Genomic DNA, 21,765 nt, shown 5'->3' on the forward strand with positions numbered 1-21,765 from the left:
AGATTTTATACTATGTTTGTTTTAGGGGGTACTCGAACAACCTTCATATACTCACCCCTCTAAAGGAAATGAAGCAGGCAGCGGTATGTTTCAAGTACTCCAAATACGCAACAAATACAAGATTAAAGGAGTCTCCATTATGTGGAATCACAATTGTTGTTCTTGAGTGCACTGGTTTAGGCATTACAAGAGATTTAGAACTACCGTTGTCCATGTGTGCCCTTTTCCCTTCAGCATCACTTCCATGTTCTGTTTTTTTATGAAAAATAAATTCGTGAGTATAATCTGGTTAAGACATATGGTGTACTTCAAGTACATTCCCAGTCTATCTGACTACTGGGAATCTAGGATCTAATGGTCTTTTGCAGATCAGTTTATACAGCATCAGAAGACCAGCTTGTTTGATTGGTCTTTGGATTAAGGTCAGGATCTCTCCGTTAGCAAAATTGTAGGCCTGTAATGCTGAATAAATGAGGGCTCTGAAGTCATCTACTCTAACCCAAAGTAACATGATTAATTCTGAACGATAATTATTTGTAGTTATACATTTTTCTCAGTTGAGTTAGGGAGTTAGCTCTCTCCAGAAGACTGTAAATTAGGGATTTGAGAATGAGATCAGTATAGGGTATTAATTCACTGCAGCACTTCAGAATGAATCTATTTATACTTTGAGAGACTCTGCTGTAACCCTTTAAAGTCAGCAGGCCAAGTTCATCTACAATATGATTTTACATTTGAAATGTCATCTCTGGAAATCACTGGTGATGAAATTTGAGCTGAAACAGGTGGAAGTGCTGTAGATGGAGCATAAGAAACTTGTGGAACTTGAGGTTTCTGAACCTCTTAAGTTATATTAAGGCTTCCTAAAAACTTTTTGCATTTCAGCTTTTGTATTCTTATCATTTTAATACACATTTCATAATGTTGTTGTATTCAGTTTGTGTGGCAAGGGTTTTTTTTGGGGGGGGGGGCTACAGGGGTGGCTTCTGTGAGAAGCTGCTGGAAGCTTCCCCCACGTCCGACAGAGCCCATGCCAGACGGCTCCGAGACGGACCCAGCGCTGGCCAAGGCCGAGCCAATCAGCGATAGTGGTAGCGCCTCTGGGTTAACATATTTAAGAAGGAAAAAAGTTGCTGGCACACACACAGAAACTGCAGCCGGAGACAGAAGTAAGAAACTGTGAGAGCCCCAGCCCTGCAGACCCCCCAGGTCAGTGCAGAAGGAGGAGGAGATGCTCCAGGCGCCGGAGCAGAGATTCCCCTGCAGCCCGTGGTGATGAAGACCATGGTGAGGCAGGCTGTCCCCCTGCAGCCCAGGGAGGTCCACGGTGGAGCAGATCTCCACCTGCAGCCTGGGGAGGACCCCATGCCGGAGCAGGTGGGTTCCCGAAGGAGGCTGGGACCTCGTGGGAAGCCGGCGCTGGAGCAGGCTCCTGGCAGGACCTGCGGATCTGTGGAGAGAGGAGCCCACGCTGGAGCAGGTTTTCTGGCAGGACTTGGGACCCTGTGTAGGGACCCACGCTGGAGCAGGCTGTGCCTGAAGGACTGCAGCCCGGGGAAGGGACCCGCGCTGGAGCAGTTCGTGAAGAACTGTGCCTAGGGGAAGGATCCACGTTGGAGAAGTTCGTGGAGGACTGTCTCCCGTGGGAGGGACCCCACGCTGGAGCACGGGAAGAGTGTGATGAGTCCTGTCCCTGGAGAGGATGAAGCGGCAGAGATAACATGTGATGAACTGACCCCAACCCCCATTCCCTGTCGCCCTGCACCACTGGAAGGGGGTAGGTAGAGAATCCGGGAGTGAAGCTGTGCCTGGGAAGAAGGGAGGGGTGGAGGGAAGGTGTTCTGAGATTTGGTTTTATTTCTCATTACCCTACTCTGGTCGATTGGTAATAAATTAAGTTAATTTTCCCCAAGTTGAGTCTGTTTTGCCCATGACGGTAATCGGTGAGTGATCTCTCCTGTCCTTATCTTGGCCCATGAGCCCTTTGTTATATTTTCTCTCCCCTGTCCAGCTGAGGGGGCAGGAGTGATAGCACAGCTTTGGTGGGCACCTGGCATACAGCCAGGGTCAACCCACCTCAGGTGTTTTTCTCTAAAGAACACATTATAGTGGAGCAATAAAAGTTACAGTACTTTTTGACATTTTGTCTCCTGGAATGGAAAAAACATTTGACCAGAACTAGTTGAACACATGTTCAACTGCCTATGCAAAGTAGGGACAACATTGAATTCAGCCTATGTGGCTCAGAACTTTTTCCAGATGGGTCTTAAAAAACTTCAAGGACGGAGATGCCGCAGGCTGCTCTGCAGTAGGTTGCTGTCTGGGCAACCTGCTCCACTGCTTGACGTTTCTCATGGGGAATTTTTTTTCCTTACATTCACATGGAACCTCCCCTGTTTCAGTTTATGAATACTGTCTCTTGTTCTCTCACCATGCACCTCAGTAAAGAGCCTGGCTCCATCTTCTCACTAACCTCCCATGAGGTGCTCAGCAGCTGCTGGTAGTTCCCCCCGAAGCCATCACTTCTCCAGGCTGAGCAAGCCCTGGTCCCTCAGAGCCTCCTCACAGGGCAGGTGCTCCAGCCCTGACCACCTTGGTGAACCTCCACAGAGCTTGCTCCGTTTTGTCAATGGCTGTTGTCAGCACTGCTTCAAATATGAATTAAAAAAATTGTGTACTTGTGGGAGATCTGCATTTCAGGTAATTTTCATGCTGAGAAAAGGATTAAAAGTGTGAGGAGGCTTTTCCCCATTAGCGCAGGATACAATTGACTTACTTGATAGAGTAGAAGTTCAGATGGCTGCCAAGCCCAACCTCATTTCACGGTTCTACTTCAGATATACCAGGCCCTATATTGCTTAAGCGTTACTTCAGTAGGTTACTAACTTGAGCCATCAGAAACAATATCCTGACTGCTGTATGGATGGAGATGATCTAACTACAATTATTGATTTACATACACAATGAATGACAAAGTAACTTTATATTGGATCAGAACTTAGGTCCATCTCACCCAACATCCTCTCTTCAACAATGTCCCCAAGCAGATGCTTAGGAAAGGGTTCAAGAATGGGGATGAAACATGAGAAATCCTTAAATCCTTGTACATACCTTCCCTTCTTCCAGCAGTTCATGGGTGAGGGTCTTACTGTGATAGAGTTAAGCTCCAGATCCTTGTGTTTAATAAGCATCAGTTAAGTCTCCTGAACACATTTGTTTCTCTTTTAAATGGCCTCCACAATACTCTCTGGCAACAAGTTCCAGCTTTTAGTCATGCCATGTGAAAAACAACTTCCTCGTCTTGCTCTAAGTCTTCATTTCATGAAGTTTCTTCATTTGACTGGATGTTCCCTAGTGTTGTGAGAAATAGCGAGCAGACGTTCCCCTTTCACGATCTCCATGTCATTAATGATCTGATAGTCTTCTCATGTATGTATCCCTATTCTTCCTTATTCTCTCTTTTAAACCAAATTATCAAATTACCTGAGCTCCTCTTGGATGGAAGCCATCCTATAGGCTGGATCACCCTTTTTACACTCTTCTGTGCAGTTCTTTGTTTCAGTGATATGTGTCCTAGATCTTTTTTGAGATACTTTGTCTGGAGCTATATTCAGCTGCCACTGAAAGCCTATAATTTAATTTCAGTGACAGTTCTTGTGGCAAGCTATCAAACTACAGTTCAGCAGGTATCCATCAAAAGTGGGGCACATGCAAATTGCCTTCTGAGACTATCCCAAAATCAACCATCGTGAAAAGATTGCCATCCAAACAGTGAGAAGGAAGCACAGTTCCAGACATAATACCTCAAGGGCAGTATCCAAAGTATGTGGCACACTAATAATTTACTAGTGAGGTCATGGTGTGCCATCTTAAGAATCTCCTAGGTCATCCTCTAGCACTATGCAGCATCCTGCAAATCCTTCATTTGGACAGGAAGGAAGCAAACTGGGAACAGACCCCACTCCTGAGATGGCTCTTCAATGAGGTGTAAACTTAGCTACTGTGCAGAAGATCTCTGTTGGGTAAGTGTTTGTCATGATTATCTATTATTAACCTGGAAGTGGGTTACTGAGTACCAATACTTCAGCAGAAAGTGGATTGAGCTCTTTATTATTATCTGTCGTAAACAGCACACAGTTAGCAGGCCACATTGTATTTCACAAATTTGCCAAATAACACACTTCCACTTAGCTCATAAACCAAAGTGCTTTCTAACTTTGAAAAAAAATAAAACAATATAACTTATCCTTTGCCACAATGCAGTGAAACTAAGTATATTTTCATCCAGGTGAATAACAAATCACTTTTTAAGATAAAAATATGAACATTTTGCAAATTAAGTGTGCATGATCTTGTAAAAAAATAAGGTGTACCTTAAAATAGTTCCAGTAGAAAAATGTGCCAGTCTACTACTGGTGGAATATAAATTACCCCACAAAAGAAAGAGGATGATAATTCGTATGAAGTGATAATCATACTGTGCTAAAAAATTGCAATCCAAGTTTGGGTTCCTGCAAGAGCCATTTACGATCTCAGTGTTGCCATCTTGAGAAGACAGATTTAGTGTGATACAAATCCAGTGAACGCATACATTGTGTGCTAGGGTCTCTTCCAGGATGTGATTTCTTTCTGTTCTCAGATAGGTAAATCTTAGACTTTTACCTGTGATGATCCACAGTGTGAGGGGGTCTGCCGGAGACCAGGGCCAGGGTAATCCTACATTTGATGATGATGGAGAATCAGCCCCCTAATAATGTCTTTCCTGACTGCCTCCATCCAGCTTCTCTGGGGACAGCCCAGTCCGTTGACCTGCCAGTGACACAGGTTACAGCATGTGCACTCTTCTAGCTCAGGTGTTCAACCATGAGTTGATAGGACAGAAGCTTTAAATTCTTCCTAGCATTTTGCTCCTTTGCTGTAAAAGGGATGATCCAGGCAGTTCTGAGAAAGGTGACCTTATTTTTTTTTTTTGTCTTAGGGGCTTGCAGTTAAATGACATGCAAGTTATGACATCTGTGTTGAGAGGACTGACATGGACAATTTATTCATATTTGGGAACAGGATGAATTTCATAATAACATAAAATCTCCAGAGGTAAAAATTAAAAAAGCTAACAGCAAAGCACGGTAATTTAATGTTAATGTTAGACTAAACCAGGCCCAGTGTTTTGAAGTTACTAATTTTTATTTGCTATAATGGCAGCAGCAGAAGCAGGAAGATGAAGTCGATGATAGTTTCTTTTCCTGCCAGAGCGTGGGTGAGAATGGCAGTAGATCCCAAAGACGCCTGCAGGTGTTTTAAACCTGTGTATGATGGTAACAGACTCTCTGAAACCATCCATCTTTCAAACATATAAATAATCAGCAGAGTTTAACATTGCCACCAAGATTCCATTAAACATTCCTGAAATAATTCTTTCTGCACAGGTAAGAGCACCTCACGCTGAATGGCTAACCAGTAACTGGAAAAAGAATGGATCATATTCTCATTAAAAACATTTGAATACTTGAAGGCCAAGGAGACAGAGAAGTACATTGAGAGGAAATGACTGGCAGGGACATGAAAAGAAATACGGTTCAAAGGCTTTGGGGCAGAGAATTAAACAGTTCAGTTAATATGGAAATATGACGTTGGGTGAGGAGTAGCTTCTTGAGCAGAGACACTGACAACTCAGCTCTCCAGAGAGATCCTCTCAGGACGTTTTACTCTTTGAACTCTGAACCTGCATCCTTTGCAGCTGGTGACAGGAGTCTTTTCAGACAGGGCAGCTGGAGGCTGCCGGACCAGAGCAAGGTTTCAGGACAGTTGACGTGGCAGGTCTGTATGCCTTGGTTCTGCTGGGCGAGGAGGACCCAAGGCTTCCCCTTCCCTGGTCAGAGGTCGCTGGCATCTGGCTGGTACTCAAGCAGGAGACAGATTTGGCCTGAAAGTCACTCTCAGAGCTATTGGCACAAAGTAGTAAGGTGGTTTGCTTTTGTGTTGAGCCCCATGAGGAGGACCTGCCTGAAGGGTCACCCCATCAAATGGAGGTCTTTGTCTTTTGTAACCGTGAAGCCTGAGTAATATGTCTTAACCTCAGGGGATGACTCATGATTACGGTGATTTCACAGCCTTATCTGTTATCAGTAAGATTTTTTTTTCCTAAGACTAAGAAATAAAGCAACCAGAGATTTCAAGCCGTCTCCATTAAATGATCTTTTTGTTGTTATTACTGCAAAAGGACAAGCTAGAATTGCACAAATATGTTAATAAAAATTTCCAACTCAATTCTGCATCAGTTAGAGGGCCAGCTGTGAAGTATTGCCAAACAAAAAGCCTCCAACAAATTGTCCTTTTGGGGCCAAATAAAGAAGAAGAAAAGAAATTAAAAGAGGTGAGATTAGCTCATAGGATGATCCCCTTGAGGAAAAAAGTGATTAAATTTACTACAAATGACAAAATAAATTCTGCTGGAGAATTTATTTAAATATAACTCTTTTTCCACTGGGCATCAAAGAGTTATTGCCAAGGAGAAAGAAGAGGAAATCCAAACAATTAAAATTCAAAGTCAACAATATTTATCTCTACTATTATACACCAAGCTGCCAAATGAAATAAATTTTTTTTAAAAAAAAAAGGCTTTTATGGTGCTTCATAGGAAACTGACATTTGTATGGTGAATTCTGCCTTAATGCTGGGGCAGTTAATAGCAAATAGCATAATTACAGAGAGCAAAATCAGTAATATGCTTAATTCAGGAAAGATAAATTCCTGTTGATGATGGCTTCTCAGATGCATTTTATTTACATTTTAGAAAACATCTGTCCCTACTGATATTACAAGTTGTTAGCTACTGATTAACTATAACCTTCCGCTAGTGAAAAGCACATTCAGGATTCTGCTTAGGAGAATAATATCTCTGTTATGGCTTTCCTTTCATGATTTTCCCGTCTGTTTCACTAATAAATAGATTGTCATTGATAATGAACTCCTGCTTTATCAAATTGCACAACAGCCTACACTGTTACATGCTTGCTCTTTATGTAGCTGATCTTTTTATCTTTTTTGACTCACAGGACTCATTTCCTCCCAATTTTTCCCTCTGATATGGAAATGTGACAGTGTTCCGCTTAAAATTTAATTTGAAGGGAGACAAAATCCGAAATGCTGTCCCTAGATTTGTTATGCCATTAAGGCCAATGGCAACTTAGATTTTACTTCTGGATAATGCAACATTACCTTGTTTATTACAAAGCGGTACCTAGACAAACCGTTTGGGAGAGCAGAGGTAGGATTCAGTTGTCCTAGCATAAGGTATCTTGCGCTGAGTTGTCCTTGGGTGTCCCACGTGGTTTTCAGCTCCCAGCATGGGACTGCGAAGGTCTCCCAAAGGTCCTCCATGGATCTGGCTCTCCGCGATATCCCACTTGAATTCCAGTGGTTGTACGTCTGCAGCAGGAAGCCCTCCCTAACACACCTAAACGTCGGGAACGGTGTCTAGGTGCCCACACCTGAGCAAGCTCCCATCACAGGCTGTCCATCTGAGCGAGCCTCGGGAGCTGACTGGCTGCTGGGTGTCCAGTTTAGGATGGTCTGATAAACTAGGTCTGTGTTAGGTAAAGGACTTTTTTAAGACCATGTGAAATTAGCAACATCAGTTAGCAACGCATCACTTAACTATTGTAAACATGTGTAAATATTTTTTCAGCCTTTTGTCTTTCACGGTCCTCCTTCCCCCTGCTCTGTACGTGCCTGGCTTTATCCGCTCTGCTTAACTTTTCTGAGATTGATTTGTGTGGTGCTAATGGTCATACATAAAGTAAATATCCTTTCAGGAATGAAAGCACTTTAATTATAAAATGTTCTCCTGCTTAAAAAAAGAAGAAACTTCTCTTGTTTTTGCAAAGCCAATTTTTGTTTTATAAAACCAAGTTTTCAGCTGGTTCACAGCAAAGACTCTAGGGACATTGTAACACTTATTCATAAGCATTTAATACCTAGTTTTGTCTATTTGAAAGTAAATTATCCTTGGAGTCTACTCTGAAAATCCTCTGAGATTTCCAATCCCATAATGATCAGGTAAAGTAATAGTGTAATTTAGTTTAAAACCTTCATTCCTCACATAATCTTTTTTTTTTTTTTTTTTTTTTTTATGTTTTCAGTAAGAAAAAATATAATTTGTGGCTCTTTAAATAATCATTCTATATGCAAACCTATTTTGTGTTGCACGTTGCTACTAAATCCTCTTTCCTTTACTGTCACTGTGGGTCTCATAACTTCTTCCCAAATCAATCCATCCGTTCTGCTTGCCCAGTTCCTACTGAGATGCAAAGCCAGTCACGTAAAAGTCTTTGGAGTCTCATTTGGCTTCAGCTTTATTTTCCTATCAGCCAAGGCACTTGTATAGGGTAGCGTGTCCCATGATGCCACACGGGTAGCTGAGCTCTACCTCTGTAGGCCAACGCCGTCCTGTGACAGCATCTTCACTCTCAGTTCATTTAGCAAGAGTGAAATGCTTATTAACATAGCTGTTTGTTTCTTTGTTTCTGAAATGAAGCTATTTTTTTTTCCTTTGTCTTTTCTTAGGGTTACAATCCAATGTCTTGGCCACGGACTAGGTGCTTCCCTGAGGTTCAACTAACTGAACAAGATGTTCAGTGAAAAACTACCAGATGTGAGAAATTGCTGGATGTGCTGGATACCCGTGTGAGAAGCTGCGAGAAGATCATGCCATGAGCACTGGCTGGATTTCACAGGTTGCTGAGGCGGAGTTGTACGAGATGGCCAGACCCGACAGATAACTGCAGGGGAGCAGAATCTTCCAAGGCCAAGCAGGACCCGGATAACTAAAACAGCGATACGTTGCAGGGCCAAGATTATCCAGGTAACAGTAATAACAGAAATATTTAATGTGGGTATGGAGGCAGCAAAACTGACACCAATGGGAAAAACATAATTGGGGCAGGTTTTTTATTTGAAAAGAGGCTGGGGTAGAGAAAAGGAGGTACAAGAATGAAAAGGAGGGTCAAGAACTGTGAAAAAGGGTAATAAGGTACATACACCAGGTGCGCCTAGTGCTGTCTAGGGCTTGATTGCTGCAGCTGCACGAGGACAATAACTCAAGCTCAGACCATGTTGCATGAGTGAAACCTGCTTCCCCAGTGAGGAGAACATGGGGGACCACGGTGCTTTCCCTGGATAAATGGAGAAAATCCAGGACATGCAGATGGAGCATCCTGGTGTCACCATGTCAGCACCCATTCAAGGTCCACCAGCATTGGCAATTATCCACCACTTCATAACATTTTTGTTTGAAAAGGTGTGACAATACAGAGGATCTACTGTTGGTAGGAATGCCTTCCAGTTACTGCTAATAACATGCAGGTGAGACTCCGACTCACAATCAAAGCTATGACATAAATAAGGAGTGGCAACAGGAGAGTTTTGCTAACGTGTAGCTGCAGGTTCTGGTTTTGGCAGTAGTGGGCCTCAAGGACTTTTGTGCTAAGACTGTTTGTTTCCTCTCCAGCAAGGTTATGGTAAGGGGCGTTGTGGCTTTGAACAGATCTAACAGGAGATCCCTGTGTCTCTTTCTCTGCAAAGACTGTGTGGTTGTGCTCCCGGGCTCCGTCCTCCACAGTATCAGAAATCTGAGCATTAAAATCATCTTTTTTTGGGTGAGCGGGTGAAGGATGGTAATAAGGGAGAGTAGAAATTGAACATTGAAGGTTAGCACAGGAGTCTGTAGGTAAGGTTAAACTCTTCAGGCAGGTAAAGAGGTGTTTTAGAAGGAACAAATACAGATGCTCAGTCCATTCAGTGCCCCCACAGCCAGTAACAGTGACCAGTAAATGTGGTAGCAGTGTGAAAAGGGATAGCCTCTGCTTGTGGTCATTGCCAGCGGTGCTGAAAGAAATGATAAAAAAACCAGAATGCAGAGTAGCACATACAATCAGAAGCTAAGAACTGTAAACTATTCCTGCAGGAAGCCCATAAAGGATACTCACGAATGGACAAGAATCTTAAATATTATAGAAACATAACAATGGTGGAATGCTGGAATTTGGATTTTGAAAAATAATAGGAAAAAGGAGAGAGAATCACTGAATTCTTCTCTGTTTTTAAGGTGTGGAGGGGGAGGAAGACAATTTAATATTACTTCATAGCGATGCAGTATTTTCTACTCCAATATTGACTAAAACCAGTGTTGAACAGAGGTTACTATATTTGAGTGCTTTTGTCTATGAAAATATAGATAACTAGTATTCTTAAATAACTGACTGAAGATCTCTCTGGGCCATTAATACTAATTAATTCATATAATGAAGTAGCAGACAAGTTTTAGAGGCCTGAAAGAAGTCAGGACCAATATTTATTGAAAAAAAAAAAAAAGAAAGAATGAATGTCATAAGTGAAAACAAAAGCTTGCACTGTGAACACTACTGTGTGGCAGATAATCAAATATATGTGTGTGTGTGTGTGTGTGTGTCCAAAATTGAACTTTTCAACTCTAAGGCAGAAGCCCGTTACTTGACCACTGCAACCGTTACAGGCTAGTTGTAAATTTTGATGATACCCGGACTAGACAAAAGTGGCACGACCCAAATCCTCAAGTTAATAAGGAGACATGAAACAGAGCCACCCAGTTAGGTGGCTGGTCACACAATGTGCCTAGACTGTTAGACACATAGACTATTTAGACTGGAGAAAAGCCAGGGGCTTAGGATGCTGCAAAGAAGAAGTGGTGCTGAAAAGAAGGGTTCCCAGAAAAAATGGTCTTGGGGAGAAGGGGACCTAGAAAGGAGGTGGTGAAGATCCTGGAAGTGGGGAAAGATCTTGATATGGGATAGCTGCATGGAGACAAATGCTGGGAGACAGCCAGGGACCTCGGCCAATAACCCCTGGTAGTGCTAAGTGTGAGCAGCAGTACAGTGGGAACCGGCTTGATTTTCTGCCTGACTTTCATGGAGCAGCAGCAATGTCCCTGATGGGAAAGGAAGTCAATACCTAGCAAAATGCCGTGGGATCAAGTGAGTGAGCGCAGTGCATGCGTGAGATAATCAAGTAGGTCAAAAGTTCTAATCTTGGAGGTTCTTAAATGAACTCCAGTATCCAGATCCACTGTGGGTTGTCATTCATTCTATCCTGCCTGTGACAATGACCCAAGCTGTTACATGTCTGTTCCCATGATAACTTCCCCAGGAAAAAATATAAAAAGACTGATAGAGGATTCGAATCCTTAAACTATGATAGAACCATAATATAATCAATTTCTATTAAAACAGTTCATGGAAAATAGATTTTGTCAAACTAATTTGATGTCTATTGATAAAAGTATTAGTGTCAATGTAATATAATCCTTTATTGGTTTTGACTTAGTACTGCCTGACATTTCGATTAAAAAAAAATAGTGATACACAATCAACATGACATACTTGTAATGTATTAACAGCTGGCTGACAGATAGGTCTCCAAATGCCACTGGCAATGAAGATTCATCATCACATGGGTGGGTTTCTAGTGAAGCTCTGTGGAAATCAGCTCTTGCCCTGTGCTGTTTAACATTTTTTCATCTGTATCCTGGAAGAAAAACATTTAAAATCTTAGTTTCAGTAGGTGGATGACAAAACACTTGGAGTGATAAATAATAAAGACGACAGGTGTTCTGCAGCCTTTGAAAGAGGAGTACAAGAAAACATCATAAAAGGATAATAATATAGCAATAGGATGGGTAGGGTGCTTCAATGGACACATATATGTCTTGTGCTCCTTTTGTAGCTGGCGGAGAAAAATAGACATTTCTAGATTGTGACTCATTGTAGAGTAAAAATAAAATAGGTCAACAGTATGGATGCTATAGATACCTGTTTATCTCTCTTAATCGTAAAGGGAGCCAAAGTCAATTAACTTGGATGTAGGTATTTCTACTGAAAAGATTTGCAGTTATGTGTAATAAATGAATCTGGTTGCTGCCATGTCAAAAATGTATGTGTGTGTTTATTCAATGAATGCATGGTTGGAAATATTCAGGAAGGTGGAGCTCTCTGAGTAGAAGTAGATAGACACTTCATGGCAAATTCTTGGGAATATAGATATTAACTGAAGGGTTTTTGTGTGACTCCTGTCAGAGTTACCACAGTCGTTTTATATACAAGTTCCAAATCCAGGAAAGATGAATCAAAAACTTCTGGGGCAACAAAACTATATCTTCTTTGTGGTAAAGAGAAGTGCTCCTGAGAAACTGCATGTAAATGCTATTTCTCAGACCATAGGGTAAGATGGACTCACCTAGAAATCTTTGTAAGACAGACCTATTTTGACCAATATTTATTTTGTCTTGCATTATGTTCTTTCTCTTTGTTAAAAACAAGTTTTATTTTCCATCATTCCACAAATACAAGCAAGACAACCAAGCAGCTGTTAGCCTTTCAGAAACATTTCTTCCTCTGTGTTTCCAATGTCCCTTGTTCTGAAGAACATCGTTCTGTATTCAGGCTTGGGCTTCTCAGTGACCCACACATGTATGATTCCCACTGCACTCAGTATTGCTGTTCTTGTAAGGAATGCAAAACAGAATCCAAGACTAAAGAGGCAGAGTCTAAACAAAGCATTAAAATGCTTGCCTTTCAACTTTTTTTCATTGATCTCAGGTCCTTGTCACATACCAGGTCTATATTTGGGCCATGGCATATTGAGAAAGATGATGTTTGAATTCTGATGAGAGCTACAGAAGTAGTGCTTGGGGCCATGAACAGACACATCTTTTCTCTCAAGGGCTTTGAGATGAAGCTCATTAAGTCTTACACAACACAGACTGTAGATAGTAGCCGAATGTATTTGCAATCCCATCCAGCTCAGATACATATCAGATCTTTGTCCTCTACAGGTGTGTTCTCTGCAAATTGAAATCTCCTTCTGAGGGAGACGCATCTTGGCTCCTGTGAAAAGTATTTCCAGTGGAGTCTTCCTCACCCCAGGTCCATCTTCTGTTTGCTCCTGTGATTAAAAGTAATGGAATGTCCTATTAATGGTGCCAATGCTCTTCTGCTACCCTAATTATTCTTTTAACCATTAATGAAAAGAAAAGCAATTCTAGAGGTCAGTTAGCACTGGAGGAACATGCAGTTTCTGCTATGTGTTTGTACTTTCTGTTTTCATTAAATATTTCAGGTGCAGCTCTGCAAAGCAATAAACACATAGGAGGAAAACAACCTCAAGTATATGAGAATCTAAAAATAACACTGGCAAAATAATAATGAAAGGAGGTGTAAGAGAAGAATATGCCATTAAAACAAATACAACAGTACATCAGTTATATTGTTATCCAACCTTTTTTATATTTGACTTGAAAAGGGAAGTTTACGTACCTGGAATTTAAAGACACGTAACTGTGTTGGGGTACATGGCAGGGAACCCTGCAGCAATTGTAAACAGGTCATTGTAGTTTCTTTGCCCATTCAGGGCATTCGAGCTAGCACAGCTCAAAAAAAAAGTATAATAGAAGGTTTTCTTCCCTGTAAAGCAATCCACAGGAAAGCAATGTCCCTGTGCTGGCTGCCAGGTGCCCACTAAGCTGCTCTATCACTCCCCCTCCTCAACAGGATAGGGGGAGAAAAATACAATGAAAAGCTCATGGGTCGAGCTAAGGGCAGGGAGATAACTCACCAGTTACCATCACAGGCAAAACAGACTCGACTTGGGGAAAATTAATTTACTTTATTGACAATTAACCAGAGCAAGATAATAAGAAATAAGAAAAAAATCTAAAAAAACCACCACTTTCCCCCCACGTTTCCCTTCTTCCCAGGCTCATCTTCACTCCTGACTTCTCTACCCTCCGTTCACCAAGCTCACAGGGGAACAAGGAATGGGGGTGCAGTCAGTTCATAATGTTTTGTCGCTACCACTCCTTCCTCCTCACGCTCTTTCCCTTCTCCGGTGTGGGCTCCCTCCTATGGGACACAGTCCTTCATGAACATCTCCGACATAGGTCCTTCCTATGGCCTGAAGTTCTTCAAGAACTGCCCCAGCATAGGTCCTTTCCAAGGGGTACAGTCCTTCAGGAGCGGACTGTTCCAGCATGGACCCATGGGGCCACGGGTCCTGCTCTGGCGTGGGCTCTCCACGGGCTGCAGCTTCCTTCGGGTCACATCCACCTGCTCCAGCGTGGGTTCCTCCACGGGCTGCAGTGTGGAGTTCCAGAAACAACTGCCATCCCGGCTGGGAGGGACAGGGCAGTTCTTGCTGTGTTGCAGGCGTGGGCCACAGTTGTGCTTGACTCCAGACCCAACTTTCATCACCAGACGTAGGGCTGCTCTCCGGGGGATTTACAACAGTTTGCAGTACACAACAGGACAGAGAAGTTTGGATTCGTGTCACCTAGTAGTTACCTACATACCCCTGTGCACGGCATCTGTCTTAAAGGCAAAGTTGTACTCCGAGGAACGGGGCAGGCACTAAAATGACCAGAAAATCAGGTGGGATTCTGGAGGCAGCTTGAGAGTGGACTGTCCTCATGTGCCTTCATGGTGGCGTGGGGCTGCGCAGTGTGGACCTGCCTCACTAGATCAAGTGATGTGCAGGCAGGGCATGGGGCAGGGATCACACCCTACCTGAAATTACTCCCAGAGAATAGCCATAGCTTCCCAGTAGAAGGAAAATTCTGAAAGAGAAAGACTCCTGAAAAAAACCAGAGGTTTTTCACAGCACAGAATTGGGAGATATTTTGATAAATGATTTTTATTTTTGTGTCTTCACACTGAAGGTCAAGAGATTTCACAGCCTGATATAAAGTCCTGTGCTGCTCCTTTTCTCTGACCAGCTCCTTCCTATTTATTTATTTTTAACCTTCTTTCTCTTCATAAAGAAGCATCACTAATGCATTTATAAACTCTAGATGTGAGGTCTCTGCAGGAATCAATGTACCTAATTTAATTTTACCAGGCAATCTTTGGAGTGTTCTTAATGGGAGGTTCTGCAGGTGAAGAAATGATGATACTGGAGGTATTTTAAAATGGGAACTCTTTGGCCTAGGACTTCGATTAGATGCTCTACTGAGACAGATGCCTTTCTCCAATACCTGGAAAACAAAGTTATTGCCTTTAGCTAACAATAATTGTACAAAAATGTATCTACAAGCGAATGTATTTACAGTGATGTCAATTTAACAGGAACACTTTTTTCTCTGAGGCAATTAAAATATCTCTTCTTACTCTAGGTCATCTCTTTGTCCCAGTATGTGAATAATTACTCCAGACAGTTTAAATTTAGAAATGTAGCCAACTCTTAACACTTTCTAAAGGGTTAAAAGGTCAAACCTGATTTAGTAGCACATTGCTTCATTTCACAAGGGTTTATATTGATTCATTTAGGGATAGGACAGAAATAGACCATAGCAATTGCTGGTATCAAAAGTTAGGTGCATGCCTAAGGGTGGAGGGCCAGATGGTGTAAAGTGTAAAGGCCAGTTGACACACTTCTGTGTCTGAGCTTTCCCATACATCACAGCTAAACACTTGGGGTAGGTGATCTTCGCAGCAGAAGAGATTTCAAGAATGTTTTGAAGGAAGAATCAAGGTGTTTGGTTAGGAATATGAAATATCCTTTACCTTCAAGCTACTGTGTAGATCTTCAGTTTCCCTTCAATTCTGTAAATCTGCCGGACCTCCCTTACTGAAGTTACAAGTGAGACTCTTAGCGGGGACAAAGAGCCCTGTGAGGCTTCTCACTCTGTTCTACTGATTCTCTTACAAATGCTTTGTTCAATGACCTATTCCTTTTGGAACTATGTTGTGACCAGCCCTCAGCACGTATCTCCTTGCAGCCTTCCCTCTAGGAGGGAAGATATGTTCTTTTTATTCTGTTGGTAAAAACCTATGCAAATCAAATGTACAGTTTTCCAAAGTTTAGAATACTGACTTTTTTTTTTTTCCCCATTTAGTATTGTTTCTTTATCTAAAATAAAAGTCTTGTGATAGTTTTATAACACTATTTAAGATTTATGTTATTTATTCTTTTTGTTACCATCGTTACTGTTATTGCAGGTTGACTGAAAATTACTAATGAAACATTTTCCCCATAGAACACTGAGCTTGAATTTTTTTTTTCATGGGAAACAAACAATCTTGGAATAATTCCTCTACTGGGAACATAGAAGTCAAACAAGTCTTTTACATTTCCTGGTCTGAGATTAATGTTTAGTTTTAGATCAATATCAATATTTGTATCTTCTTGAGTGAACATGATGATACTGTAGGAAGTAAGCGGACTGCATTGTGGGAGAAGTAAACTGGCTGGCCAATGGACTGGGGGCACAGTTTAGCTAAAGCAGCACTCTCTATATGGCACGCTTCAAGCTCAGGTGAGGAAGGAGATTTCAACCTGCTCAAAAATGATGTAGTAAGTGTTGGTAATGAAAACATTTCTTTTTGAATAATATTGTAATTAAATGCTTAGCTACAATTATGTAAATTTTAGCATATTTTTAAATCATATTTTTGACTATTTGCCTTTTTTCAGGCCAAAAAAAGATGTCTTGATGTCAGATCTCTTGAGAGGGAATTTTTCATTTTCAATGAAACATATTATTACTCAATTAAATCCTGGGCCATGTCTGCATGTGTAACAAAGGATTTTCTTTTCCCTGAGGATCTCACAGACTAAAAGTAGACAGGTTTGTGGAGAGAGGTCTGATTGATAAGAAGAAATGATGAGGTGGCTCTCTATGCTAATGAAAAAGTTTACCTTTTCTTTCTATACATGCATAGAATAAAAAGAAGCAAATGGATTTATGGCTTAGAATTTGTAAATTTGTTACTTGTTTTGTATTCAGGACAGTAATGTAAATTACATGATTTGTTCAGTGTGGTTACAAGAATCAGTACTTTTTTGTGAGAGGCCGATTAAACTGAATGGTTTCATTTGCCCTTAGCGATGGCTATAATGAACAATAATAGAGTGGGCTGAGTTTGCTGTAGTTGGCATTGGTTTGGGTTTTTCTTTAATTCACTTTGTGACAAATGGTTTTGCTTGCAAAGCTTGCCTTGTTTGGTTTGATTTGTGTCCAGACTGAGTACATTAGGAAGTGATGATACTTATCTGTGTGGTTCACATGCTAATTAAATTGACTTTACCAAAGCATACAAATGTCTCCCATTATTCTCTTTTCTCTTACCTTGTGTCAATATGTTTCTATAATAAATCAGAAAATCTTTATTCAGCAGGCAGATAGCATTTGAAAAGCGCAAAAGATGCATCCATTTTGACGGTTTTTACTTTTTTCAGAGACTAGCTTGCAAAGACAGAAAGGTATCAGGAAAGAAAAGCTTTCCTATGCCAATTTCTTTGCTTTGCACATCATGAAAAGAAAAGATAAACTGATGGGTTGCTTATTCATAAATTGAAAAGGTAGATTTATATGACAGCTTAAATGAGGTCTAGCAAAATCCACTTTTAAGCTCGGGTTTGTACTTTGTGAGAGCATTTTGACTAATCAAACAGAGGTAGCTGTATAATGAATAATTCATAGATACCGTGCCTGTGAAGAAGCAGGCTGTAAATACCTGCAGAGGGACTCCATTGACACCGTAATTAGCAGCTGGTGTTGGCTGGTTGCTGATGTCACCATTGCTCCGATGTGTAATTACAACATAACCTGCTGGTGAAGTTGTCTGTTTGTAACGATTCCCTCACCGGTGGCACACAAGCTTTTACACACACAAAGGAGAGAGGGTAGCTGCTCCATCTGTCCCTCCCAGCCCATAACCTCCGGCTGCACCTCCCTTTGCCTCTCAGCACCCTTCGTCATCCTGCATCCCTTTCTTTCCTTTTGCTCACCACGATCTTTCTTCCCACCGGCTAACACCAGCAAGGGAGTCATCATTGTTGCTGTTCCCGCACACGATGACTATGGGGCCCACAGGGAAGACGAGTGCTCTGCTAGGCACAGTCCCTCCCCAAATGTCCCGTGTCTTGCACGGTACAGAGGTGACAGAGCACAACAGAGGCAGTCAGGACCCCTTGTTCCTCAAGGGACAGCTTTCTGGGGCTGTGCTTCTCCGAGTGATTCTGGCAGCTGTGGCACGTACCAAAGCTAATCAAGAATTTTTTTCAGCTGCTGTTTAAGATGCAAAACTTTATCACCGAAACGCGAGCTGTTAGCAGAAAGGAATTGGTAGTCTGGCAGAGTGAGAAGGAAATCTCTCGTCAGAGCTGGGAGTAAAAACAGAGAAGTAAGAAGGGGAGGACATGCATCCTCCAACAAGGCAGGATTTGTCAGAGATCCAGCAGATACGGATCAAGTAGCTGCAGAAAATGCAGTAGAGATTAGGACAAACACCGTATTTTTTAGGGAATTGGATAATCTGGGATGTTTTTCATTGGAAAAAAAAACCCCAACCAACAAGCCCCCCACCCAAAAAACCCCAAACATAAAACAAACCCAGAACAACAGAAAGTCTTTTTTGCCTTTATGTTGAGCATGTGACACAGAAAAATTGCTCCTCTCCCGTTCTGGAAGACCACGTATGAGACCATTGCACTAGTGACTGAACGGTTCTGCCCATTGCCTCCTGTCCTTGTTGCAGTACATTCCCATCACCCCAGCGCTGTCCTCTGAGGATGCTGGTCAACACCTCTGTGCTGTCAGGCAGCTGTGGCGAATTTGGTCACTGTGAGAGTCCTTGTTTGTACCAGCGCTAGTAAACTAGACAGAATGCAGGTCTACTGGATCCAAAGGGTGGAATGCTCTATCTTTATTCAGAATTAAAGAAAGCTCAGCAGGAGTCATGTTCCCTAATACAAAGCTAAAAACTTGGAAAAGTTATTTTTGTAAATAAAGATGGATAAAAATAGTCACAAATCATTATTTTAACTTAAATGTGTGTATTTATCTATGTATCTTTATATACACACAAAAGTAAGTGCAGCCTCCGAATTCTACAGATATATATCTGCAGGCATATCCAGGCGCATGCTAAGGCACTTCAGGGTTTTTCTAATCACTGGGCTAAGGTGAGGGTGAACGATTACTCTTACCTTCCCCCGTGTGTCTGCCCAGTAACACGTCTGGTTAATCAGCCCCAAATACCCTGACTCACAATTTCTTTGGGTGCAATGCAAAAGTTATTGGTCAAAATTTTGTTAGCTCTAACATTTTTTTTGTTGTTTTTTTAATGAGCCACATTGCTAACTTCACTTGTAACTGACATGGATGAGCACAATATTAGCTCTCTAGCTTTAACAGTCACGGTAATTTGTGAACCAGCAATTTCCTTTCTCTGAATCTCAGAGGTCTTTATGCAGCAACAAATTGCTCATTTGTGCTGTAGCAATTTTATTCAAGGTAGTGACCTGGTCGTTATGTGCTCAATGATGTCTTCCATAGGCATTTGGGTTTGTATCAGTGCTGGTTAGTCTGTGATGTGTGTTAATTTAGAGATGTAAATATTGGCCAGGGTTGTGTATTTTAACTGAATAGCACTCTGGGACTGAACTCACATTCTTTCAATCCCAAAGTGAGAAAGCTATCCACAGAGCGGCAATAACACATGGGCAAATGGCAGTTTGATAAAGCAGGCTGAGTAATATCTCTCTGTTCGGCACATCTGTTTTTTATAGACTAAGACTCAGGTGTGTATTTATGCTTGGGAAAGAATGTTCGTTGGAGAGAGAGGAGAAAGGAAACCTGCTCCTTTGCCAATCATTCCGATATATTTAGAGATAAACATTTTCAGTAATTACAAGCCAGGGAGCTGTGAGAGACTGGATGGAGTTAATGCCTCAAACACCCGCCCGGACAGACAGAGGCTGGGTCCTGGCTTTTCTGAGGGAAGGAACTTGCTTGCAAGGCAACACCACACGTGAGGGACTGGAAGAGTTAATGTCTCAAACGCTGCGGCGGGGCAATTTCCACATTAACAACGAACCTGTGTACCAAGGAACCGCAGTGAGAGGCAGCCACTCAGCACCCATCACCTCAGGACTTTGCACCCATCATCACCTCAGGACTTCGCACCCATCACCTCAGGACTTCGCACCCATCATCACCTCAGGACTTCGGCAGCAGGGAGCGGGAGGTGGACCTGGCCAGAGCGCGCACAGTTAGTTCCCTGGTCGTGCCTGCAGGGAGGGAGAAGTTACTCCCCACTGACCCGTTTCCAGAAGGTTCTGAAAGCACAAACCGCCCGTGACACCTCATTAGCCTAACGAGTTCCAGCGCCTGCCCAAAGGAGGTCAAGGAGAAGGTAAAAGGGCACGAATTGAAACCCTGTGTGTGTGTGCGCCCTCCGGATCTGGGTTTCTCAGTGGGGGGGCAGCAACGCTGGACGCAGGGCTGGTGAGATCTTTTTCTTCTCTTTTCTCTTTCTTTTCCACAATCCCTACACCTCACCCCTTTAGACATAAACCGTTGACCAAGTCTGGGACTAGGAGCGGATCCAGCCGCCCCTCAGCTCCTCTCTAACAAGAAGTCTAGAAAGCAACGGGGCCAGCTCTGAACCTCCTGACCCAACGGGAAGGCTCGCCTTATTTTTTTTTTTCCTTGAATTGATGTTTATGTGGTTGCCACGGGTTACATGGTTCACTGAGGTGGTTTCATGCTAATTCTTGAGATAAACCACGCCGTCTGCTGTTACATCTCCCAACTTCAGGCTGCTTCTGCCATAAATGTTTAATCGATCGTTTGGTGTTGTTTCATTTTAATTTAGCCCGAGGGAATTCCAAACTCACCATGACTCTTCCCTGGCCTGTCCAGCCCGGGTTGTGACAGGAGCCGGGTGATAGCAGGCCCTTGTTTTTAAGGGTTTTGAAAGGGTAGGAGACCTGCCTTCTGTTGGGTTGGGCTAGTGGAGCACTCTGCCTGCACTTCCCATGTCAGTCAGGACTTGCAGGTAGGAAGGCAAAAAACCCTCTTCAGACCTGGAGGAGAGGGTAAAACGCGTGTCTCACAGAAACTCAGAGGTTACAGAACCAGGTGCAACTTAAATTTGTGCGGGGCAGTGATGAGGTGCTACGGAGGGTCCCTCTGCCACCGGTGTGGAAGTGTCACGCCTGGTACCATGGGAGGGACTGGCTGCCTTAGTCCTACACACAATGACGTCTCTGGCTAACGATGACTCTGGCAACATAATTTTTGCTAGTTGTTTACTGTTTACTTTCTTTCTCTGATTTGGAAGCCTTTCAGGGACTTTATGAGAAGTTTTAGTTTGTTTTATGTCACCTTGACAAAGGATCACAAGGAAGAGGTGGTGGGACCGGTAGATACTCCCTGGCTGCTGAACAGTCACCTGCATTTCCACAGAGGCTGGGCGATCCAGAGACTAGGGTGCAGGAGCTCCCAAGACAGAGATAATCTTCCTCCAAAACCAGCAATGCTGTTACAGGGTCTGAAATTCTGCACCAGCACTATTTAAATGGACTAAGCCCATTAAGTGGTCACAGAACTAGGTATGATCAAGAACTGGAGGAGCTGCTCTGTTGGTTGAAGAGGCGTGTTTGAGAGTCACAGCCTCTGCAGGCTGAGGATTTGCTTTCAGGTTTTGTGCTGGCTGAAGCTCAGCGAGCGCCTGTGTGTAGTAGAGGAGCAGAGTGCTGTAGGAGACCCGAGTGCAGGTATGGGAAGGACCCCTCGTCTCTGCTGAAATGCTAATGGGTGAATAGCTGAGCTACAGGCAACCCTTCTGCTTGCATGAGTCACTGGGCTGCAAAATCAGAGTAGCTGCACAAACAAATACGTGATTGCATCTGACTTGTACTCATCGTGGAGGAGTTGCACATTACCATTTTGTG

At 42.6% G+C, this 21,765-nt stretch overlaps 1 long non-coding RNA gene across 1 annotated transcript; it reads right to left on the minus strand.

The window, feature by feature from the left end:
• Window positions 1-1,992: 1,992 nt before the first annotated feature.
• LOC121232649 lies at window positions 1,993-20,484 on the minus strand. The gene is made up of 4 exons (XR_005931499.1): window positions 20,385-20,484; window positions 17,756-17,765; window positions 2,414-2,418; window positions 1,993-2,003 (listed from the first exon to the last, which is right to left on the minus strand). It is a non-coding gene; the product is annotated as an uncharacterized LOC121232649 (long non-coding RNA).
• Between the last annotated feature and the right edge of the window lie 1,281 nt (window positions 20,485-21,765).

Source organism: Aquila chrysaetos, chromosome 26, assembly GCF_900496995.4.
Source record: "Aquila chrysaetos chrysaetos chromosome 26, bAquChr1.4, whole genome shotgun sequence".
NCBI classification, from domain to species: domain Eukaryota; kingdom Metazoa; phylum Chordata; class Aves; order Accipitriformes; family Accipitridae; genus Aquila; species Aquila chrysaetos.